Source organism: Eleginops maclovinus, chromosome 24 (assembly GCF_036324505.1).
Source record: "Eleginops maclovinus isolate JMC-PN-2008 ecotype Puerto Natales chromosome 24, JC_Emac_rtc_rv5, whole genome shotgun sequence".
In the NCBI taxonomy this organism is placed as follows: Eukaryota; Metazoa; Chordata; class Actinopteri; order Perciformes; family Eleginopidae; genus Eleginops; species Eleginops maclovinus.
The window spans coordinates 4,988,266-4,998,052 of NC_086372.1; positions in this window are offsets into that span (position 1 = coordinate 4,988,266).

Below are 9,787 nucleotides of genomic sequence, written 5' to 3' on the forward strand. Positions count from 1 at the left end.
TACTCCTAAAGTAAATTAGTTAAACATTTGGTTTAACATGCATACAATGTCCTACTGTATTTTTAAGGTGACCCTTTGACCTTTCACCTGGCCAACATTGGGTTAAATAGCACCTTATATATATAGTATAGAGGATTAAACATGCCAACAGTTTAGGAACACCTTTCATAGTTAGCTTATACCCAATAATAAGAGAGATATTGATTATAAACCTCCTTTAAAAATCCTATATGGGTGCAGGCTATTCTTGGATAGAGGGTTCAAGGTGTCACGGGGGGAGGAGAGGAAACTCAAGACGTGTGCCATGAACTTAAAATACTCCACAGGCCTGGTTTGACGATGTGTATGCTTAGGATTTATTTATTGAAATATGTCTCGAGGTGTAGCAGCTCTGCTTGCCTTGATGTCCTGTCTGTCCCACAAATGAATATTTTACACAGACATAACTCTCCTTCAGTATGCCATTCATCCCCCAGTAGTTTAAATAAATCGGCAAAACAGAGCTATTTAAAAAGCACATTAATTTTAATCAAACATAATTCAGATTTGCACATTCAGTGATTTTATAGTGTGAAAGTGTTCGCATTAGTGATGCATAGCACAGCGGCTGCTATTAGTATTCAAACCGTGGCCATTTTTTTTTTAAGACTGTCTGCAGCATGAATGGAATAAAGATGCTTTTGATTCAAACAGAGGTGGCCAACATTTGCTCTCGTGTCCTCAAGCTGAGAAACTATTTGGCTCTCCGCTATGATATCACCGCTGCTCCGGAGCTGTCCGTCAAACACAGAGAAAATGAGAGAGGCTTTAAAAAGGGATTCCAGTGGGGGAGATAAGGCCTGGTGGAGTGATCACCTGATGCGTAGAGAGAATTATCTTGATGAGAGAGACTTTAAGTAATTATGGTCACAACGAATGTGTTCAGTGATATCAGCTAATGATCTGCTATCAAGTTTATTAAAAAGGACTTCAGTGATCGGAGGCAAGACAGACACTTTGTTCATCTCAAACTTCAAACAGATTTTATTCATCAGATGGTCTCCTCTGGAAATGATCTCCTTTACTCGGTGCAAGTTCCAACAAATATGTTCCTCTTATGCATTTAAATCTACCTCTTCAGGAAAGACAAGGCAGACGGACGGGATTCTCCATCTAACGCCTCCAGAGGCTGCCGAGTGTTCACATCCCGCAGTACATGAAAGATGCATGGAGTAAACAGCAGCACTTTACGACTTTACACACAATGGGATCCAAAAGTTGAGTCATGCGACCGTTATGTAGCCTGAGCTTTTCATTTCTGGCAATAGCATTCAAGCTTCAACTATCATACAAGTGGTGTTCGTACAGTATGGTGAGATTATGCTGCTGCACAAAATGTGTAAATATCATAAACATTTGGCTATGGTTTGTATTTTCTGAAATATTCCAAAATCCAACGGAGAAATCTCATTAGCATTTTGTCAAGGGAGCCCTTGCTAAGCTAACTTCCACACTGCACGACTCTTTTATGAACAGGGTTAAATGAGTTTTAATGTAATGTCAGTCTGAAGCTTCTGCCACAGCTGTCCTGGTACTGAACTCCCCCCATGATATCCCCGAAGCAACAGTACATGGAAACATTTAGCCATTAAAGTCACAATGTGTTCTTTAGCACAAAGTATTTCCCTAACATTAGTCATGTAATCCTCTCTGTGGGTGTTTAAGTCAGCTGCCATCACCATTGTCTGTCCTTAACTGCTTCCATCTGCTCCAGTTCTGTGATATGGTCATCCAGCTATGTAATTTGCCTTTGCAAGCTGGGCCCCCACACACACACACACACACACATAAACACACACACACACACACACACTGCGTAACCTCGCCCTGCACACACATTCCCTCCTTCTCTTAATGTTGCCTCCTGGCCGGTACAGTGTTATCAGGAGGCTGATGGGGGGGCACTGAGGAGTGAAGACAGTGTTGGGCTTAAGCTGCTTGATATTAGAATGGTCTGCCTCTTCCATATCTGCCCTGCGGTAATGATTCCTGTCTGCTTTTTTTAAAGTGTATTCTCGCTGTCCTTCCATGACCAAGAGGGACTTCAAATAAAGTTGTACTTCAGCATCATTTAGTGGAGTAGGAGTATATCGAGGGGGGATTAGGGTAAGAATGATACGTAGAGCAATCTAACTCCTATCATGAATGAAATATTACAGAAACTCTTGAAAATGTGGCCTTTTGTTTTGAAGGAATACTGGCAATGTTTCGTCTATTAAGACCTGTTAGGATTATGGGAATGAACTGGGGAAGTCAATTCAAAGACATTGCTTAAGTAGATATAAAGCTATATATGCAAAGTACATTTTCAGTCGATCACACACTGAAACAAGCATTAGCTCAAACGATATTGCCATCTGAGGAGAAACAACTGATCCTAAACTCAGAATTGTGTAAAAATAATAAGGAACAAACAAGGAATAAACTATAGAAATCACAAAAGCAGTAGATATATGATAAAGAACATTCAATAAACGTTATTAAAAAGATACAAATCTGTTTAAATGAGATGATATTCCTCCAACAGTAAGACCCTCTTTGTGCTTCATGCATTAATGGGACGCATATGAAATTCAATATTGAGATGAAAAGGATTTGGTGTGTGTAACAGGAGGTATTAGGCTGCCGTGTCTCAGTGTGACGCTGTGAGGTTAAAGTGAATTACGTTAATAACTGCTTTTACTGTATCTTTATTTAATAATGATTATATTTGGATCATCATTAGAAACTAATGGTGAGTTACTTTATGAATACTTGAATGCTTTCATTAGATAATTACTGACTCATTTGTCATCCTTGCATGGCTTTTTCTGAGGGGGGGAGCACGCAACTAGCAATTCCGAATCAAGCAGTGGAGTGTTTAATTATTCTTCACCGAGCCCTACTCGTGTATGCAGAGTGTAAGACAGGATATCATTTAAATGTGTACCAGCAGCAACACATGCTGTACTGCACGGAGCTGCGGGATAAACAGAGAGCCTGAGGAGCGTTTGAATGAGGCTGGGAATGTGTGTGTGGGTGTGTGTGATGAGGTATTTTTGTAGTCCGACCCGGAAAGTGGCAAAGAAGTGGCTACCTGGATTTAAAGCAATGGGATTTTTCCATTGGATTTTGGGTTATTGTAGAGAAAGGGGTAATATTCTGCAGGGTAGGTTTCTAGACGTCTAGATATTATTTGCTCTTTCTTCATTTTTCATAAGGAAAGGATGTTCCTGATTGATCAGTGGTCTGCACAGAGGGGTTACCTATACGAGGGGTTAATATCCGCAATGGAAAGGCAGAAAAGCACCTGCTGCCAAACCTGAGTGGAGCTGAATCGAGAAGAGCAGACAACCTCAAAACACTCATGTAGTTCTAAGGGTACAGTATGTCCTTAAAGAGACACTAAATCAGTGTTAGAGGGTGTTCTTAGCTTCAAATGTAGATTAGAAACTGAGTTTTCTGTGAGCTCCCATTAGACTGCCATAACTGTGCAAAGAATGAATGGATGTAAAGCAATGAGGCAATTATACATAGACTCGAAAGGTCTTTTAGTGAGGTTAAGGACGGGATAGACTTAAGGAGATACCATGTTGACTTTAAAGCCTTGTATAAAATAGCTCTAGTACTAAACTCTGGAGCTTTAGCAAGTGGAAGTGTCACGAAAACTGTCTTGTTTGTGTGGGTGGTAAACTGCTCTCTGCTAATTTATACAATTAACCTAATTTGCATTGACAAATATAGATATGAATGGGCAGCACAACTTTCCTTCAGGAGTATTTCAGCAGCAAATGAGACGAGACAGGATTACAGTGCCAGCCAAAGGTACACAGGCCTGGCTGAGTTTACTTGAATTGGACACCGAGCTTGATCTCCAAGTAAACATTTTGATCTTTTCTCGCCTGATCTCCAGCAGCAAACACAGCAGGATGGAGACATCGCGGCGGCAGTCAGACAGCTGAAGGATTCAGACTGACAGAGCCTGAGGCCAGCCAGCAAATATCCCCATCCATCCACCTCGGTTTGCACAAAAACAACCATTTCCGTAGAACTTTCAGCCTTTTTACAAGCAGGAAAGAAGAAAGCAAATTACAAAATGTTCTAAAACTTGGAAGGTTGATATTTCTTTGCATGATGATAGATGAGATTGTTAAAATCACCCCACACAACAATATCCGCCTTGAGCTTAGCAGAAAAGGCAAGGAATAACTCTTAAGATCATCCTCAGTGCACCTTGTGTTCACTGCTTATGAGCAAATAAAGGATGCTAACACGGGGAATTGTGTACATGATATGATGAGTCATCTCACTTTGAGCTTTGTCAGATTATTAGTATGCAAAACCATATTTTTTCCATACACAGCACAGTGGCTCTGATGCATATTGAGGCTCACTGTTGCACCGGGATGATAATTATTCTTCCACTCAACTTGTGCCAGAAGGAAAGGTACCAGAACATTTCCACCCACACATCCTTCAGGAGGATTTATGCACCGTTGTATTAATAACTGCTTCATTAAAGTTTCATACTATGCACCTTTGTAAAGTCCCGGAAGTTTTGTCTCACTCTTCAACAGGAATATATGTAAGTATAATCTTCTGGCTCTGATCTGAGGGAAACACATTGAAGGATGTAAGGACAGTGACTAGGAGTAGAGAAGCTTTGATTGGTGGATTGTCTAAAAGAGGACCAGCATCAGCCAAAAGTCCGTCATTCAGAAAAGAGAGAGTTGTCCTTTCTGAGGTTTTCACCCTGAAGCAGATTCATCCGGAACATCGGTCTCTAAGGAGAGCACTGCAGAACTTTCTAGACTAAGGCACAGCCGAAATACAAACCAGAAATGTACCCTGTTTTTTCTTCAGCTGCTTGCCCACGCTGATAAGTTAAAAGGTAAGGGAAGTAGACGTCTACGCCGACACACTGAGCTGAGTGCACTTTTTCTGTCCTGCAGGGAAGGAGTTCAGATCCTGATAAAGTTTCTCAGCCTGTAGGAAAATGTGTAGACTCTGTAATTAAATATGATCATTTAGTTCGTCAAGCATCAACTTCAGAGCAGCATGTGACTTCAGAGCAGCATGTGACTGTCAAGCACTAAAACCCATGAAAACCAGATCAGTTACCCTCAAGAGTTTCTGCCTCTGGATGATCCTCTCATACACAGAGATGCTCCTTACAGGTTGACAATTCAGTGTCGCTACCCAGCAAATCATACTACAGCTCATGCTATCCTACGCTCTTTAAATAACTCTCTGGGCCTTTCACCCAGACGCACACGCGGGGAAGCTGCAAACACAGTTTAAAGGTGTGATTTGGTGAAGGAAATGGAGTTTGGAGGGACTGTAAATCCATATTTGCGCGTGGATCACATGGTCTCCATTCTGCTGATACTGATGCTCTGCAAATGGGTTTCTACATTTCTACACACCTTGAACCACGGCCAATCAGCAGATACATTAATGACTAATAATATAATATTTCAATTTCCTCTTCAACACGCTTTCCCCGACAGTTCTTACTGCTTTCTGTTTTAAGTGTTAAATGCTAACAGGTGAGGTGTTCAAGTTGTTTTGTTATAATTACCTGCAGTTATCTGTGTTCAGCATTACATCTATTTCTGTTCAGAGACTTGTCCTCAGCATTGCCCTGCTGTGTTTTAGCCCCAGCTCTCTTGTTTCACACAATAAAAGCTTTCTATGTCATTTAAAGGGCAATTTGAGTTCCTGACGAGCAGCACTCTGTCGCTCTGTCGCAGAGTGCCCCTTGTTTCAGGAACACAGTGATTGTCTGGCCATCTGTCGCTGCTACAGAGCCAGCGTCTGAGGCCTCACCCCCGATGTTTAATGAAAGAGCACAGTCCTCCAGCAGGGTCCGTGGCATACTGAAAGCATCTCCCTTCTCCTTAACAGTCAAACAGCCAGGGATGGCTCCGGGGCCAGACGTGCTCTTCAGACCGTCCCCGCTATCCGGCCACCTCTCGAGACGAGCGTCACAGATAAGCTGCGAGTGTTTGATGGGAAAAACCGTCTCCTTTCCTTTATCAATCTCAAACAGAAAGCCTTTTTTGCACCATTATTCTGAGCTCCAACTGATAAGGGTTGGAGAGCTCAGGGTGGCGTGAAAGACATATTGTGAAGGCCTGCGGTTTGCAAAGATAACATGAGACTGAAGCACAAAGGTCAAAGGCATCGCGAACACGCTGAATGAGGCTGCGTTAAGATCATGTTTAATTCCGAGCCTTTATCCGGAAAATGTCCTGTATTCTCTCAAAGTGACCTGGATGTGATTTTAGTTTCTGTAGCAGAGAAGAAATATAATTCAAATTCAAACCACTGCTATGTTTGAATCCTTTGGTTGCCCCTAATGTGTCCTTTTAAAAGGATGGAGCATAAGGATCTGCCTTATTTTGTAACATGATAAATAAATCTGCATTGTAGTTTGGTACAACTGCAGGAGAGCAAGGAGAATTTCTTCTGGAAAGCCAATTGTAAGTGACGAAATAAGTCAGGTAACATATAGTTCACATAGTAGTTGAAGGTAAAATCGCAGTATGAGAAAAAGCTAACCTGACAGTGCATCACTATGAATATCAGTAAATATATAGACCTGTAAATGTGTGTGTGTGTGTGTGTGTGTGTGTGTGTGTGTGTGTGTGTGGTACAGTGCTACAGTAGTATCAGGTCCTCTGTGAGGCTGCCTGACCCGAATCTGCCGTCTGCTGCCCCCAGCTAGACCGTGGGGACAACGCAAAGTGTCAAAAATGTCTTCCTTTACTTTAAAGGGTTCCTAAAATCAGCCCGCTGCTTCTGCCTGACATCTGGAGAGGTGTCACAGAGGAGTTTCTCAGGTCACAATTCTGTTGACTCGAGCTTGAGTTATAAACGTACAAGTATGCAGTACACGCAGGTCTTTGAGACATTGAAAACGATTACGATTTTCGGAGGCGTGAAGATGATGACTTTAATTTATGTCCAGTTTTTTCCCACTTAGTTTTACAATAATCAAGCAAAATAAACCACCATTTCTGTCAGTGGACTCTGAATAAATATTGATGAGAACGTACTACCAGAGGAAGTACTTTTTGGGTGGGCAAGAACCACAGCCCAGGATCTAACATGGTTTCGAGGGGCCTGCTGTGGAAATCCAGGTAGACTTCAAAAGGTTTTCCTGCATTCAAAAGGAACCAAAGTCACTCCAGATGCAGTCCCATCAACCTCAGGCTATAAAAGGCCACAGTGCAGATGAAGGAACCTGAAGAAGTTTTGCACTTTGAGCTTTTAGACACTTTGACGGCTCGATTTCTCAACCACCTGTGGACAAGTCCTGCTGATGATGCAATAGTTTCTACTTGCTGCCTCCGTACAACGGGGCGGACAAGTAAAGAGACACGAAAAGAAGCACAAGCCGAGGCGTCCCGCGGAGAGAGCAGCGAGACAAAGACATCCACGCGTTCGTTGAGAAGACGCGTTAATCTGCGACAGCGCAGCTCGATGCAGGAATCTGTCAGAGTTTGCTGCAGATGATTGAGATAGGGAGCTCGGATGTGTTATTTCTGCTGCGACACAACATGATGTGTGCAACTGTTTAGGAAGCAGCCTTTAAAGTATTAGATGGTACAAAATGTGCTTCTTAACCACCCATGAATTCTCCAGTTTGTTCATTATTCAGTCCATCGGTTTAACTCTACCTAATGGATTCCATGACTATGTTAAGCTATAAGGCTTTTATTGCCCCCCCCCCCTCCACTGTTAATAATTCCAGCCGCTGGTAATAAACTGTCATGTGTTCAGCTAATGCAAACACTTCCATGAACCTGGGTCAATACTGTGTGTTGTTATAGCGAACATTTATTCTTCTAACCATGTCAGTCCCATTGAGATAAAGGACAGCGGGACACTGTAAATAAATGAAAATCAATTAGCAGCCTCTTGGAATTTGCTCGCGTTGTGTAATCCATCACAGAAAACATGCAGTCTGCATTATTCCGACCGTGGTGCAGTATCCCTGCATTAATTCAGAACACTATTTTCACAGTGGGAAATGACTCAATTGAAATTCTTTTGACATCTCCGACCCTGATGAACACGGATAATGACGTGACTGAGCACATACCTGATCTGCCTGCTTGTTTGCTCCACTTTAATCTGATTCTTTTTAACAGAGTTTTGGTTTGAATACCAATATCTCGAGGCTTGTTGTGTTCCCACACTCACATTAAAAACAGCCCTCTGAAATGATTCTGTCGCCACACAGCTTGAGTTGTAGTAAAGTCATAAATTATCCAAGCAACCGAGGATGTTTTGATGTCATGCATTAATCAAAAATGTGATTATTTTTTAAGTATCTCGCTGCCTTTAAGACTAAACTTTTCACAGATTCGCCTCACTTGCAGCAAATGGCCCGTACCCTCTACATCTTGTATTTGACATATGGCAAATCCATCCACCGGAGTCAGAGCAACATTAGCATTCACCTGGAGTCAGCTAATGAATATATAGCTGCGCAATGCTTAGAGTAGAGGCTATATCAGAGCGTTTTCACCATGACTAAAACCACTTATACCTAAAGATGTATACATATATAGACAACTTATTACAGAGTGTGCCCCCATTGCCCTGTCAGTCCATTCTTGATAACGATGAACGAGAAAGGATAAAAAAAAAACAAGCATGAAATCCATGAAGCCTCAGCCTTCACTGTGTGTAATGTCTATCTCATACCTGAGACACTTCCCTCCCCCCCACCCCTCCCTTTTGTTCTCTTCCATCCGTACACATGCCAGCTCTCTATTACAGGAGATTGGGGTTTTTGGCGAGTACTTAATGACAACTTACAGAATGGTTTCCTGACTAAACATAGCAAAACCCCTCTGGCTCTGGCTGGAGCACGCCTGCTGCGCCTTACGCCTCCTTAGCAAGCAGGGAGCTTGTCTCTTTCTCTCATGTCTAGCCATGGTGAGAGGGGACTTCCTTTCACCTGCCGTGTGGGGGCGCTGTGGAGCTTTGCATGCTGCAGGTGTGCCACAGTGTTGTTGATTCTGCTCTGCACTGGAGGTTTAAATTAAACATTAAACACTAAGGAAAATGAGATGAGGGAAGCGGGAGGGAGAGAGGAATGGAGGGAGAGAGAGATTCTATTCATGAAACGTCTACTTTATTTCTTTGCGAAATCTGACATAACACAGTGGGCGGATGATTCATTGCTCATGAGGGACGATGTATTTCAGCAGAGGACGAATAGTTTTGCGTCTTGAGACCTCATACCAACAGCCTTTGTTGCATCGCAAATATCTGAGATCCCATTTTTAATTCTTCTAGGTTATAAACTCACAAAAAAACAATCAATTAAACCTTAACAGGAGTATGAGATCTCTGGAGGACGGGTTTGGGGTAGATGTTGCATTGGACCATGGTTAGGGTCAGGGTTAGAGATGTGGTGAGGCTTTTAGTCATGTTGTGAAGGGTTCAGATTTATGGATTGCAGTCACGATTTTGAGAATGAATAGTAATTTATACTAACAGCTTTATATCTTAGAACGAATTTCAAATAAATGGAGTCCCATGAGCCATAGTCTTAATTCAGCAAAACTCCTAAAAACACACCATTAACCAATCAGTTAAATCTTTAGGGTCAGGGTGAGGTGTTTAGGGGTTAGGGTTCAGTATGCGAAGTGCAGTATTGCAATTCTGTGAGGTCTAAAGGGATGTATTTGTGCTTGGGTCTCTGGGTTCTGGTTATCGGTTGAATGTTGGATTGAACTGTGGTCAGGGT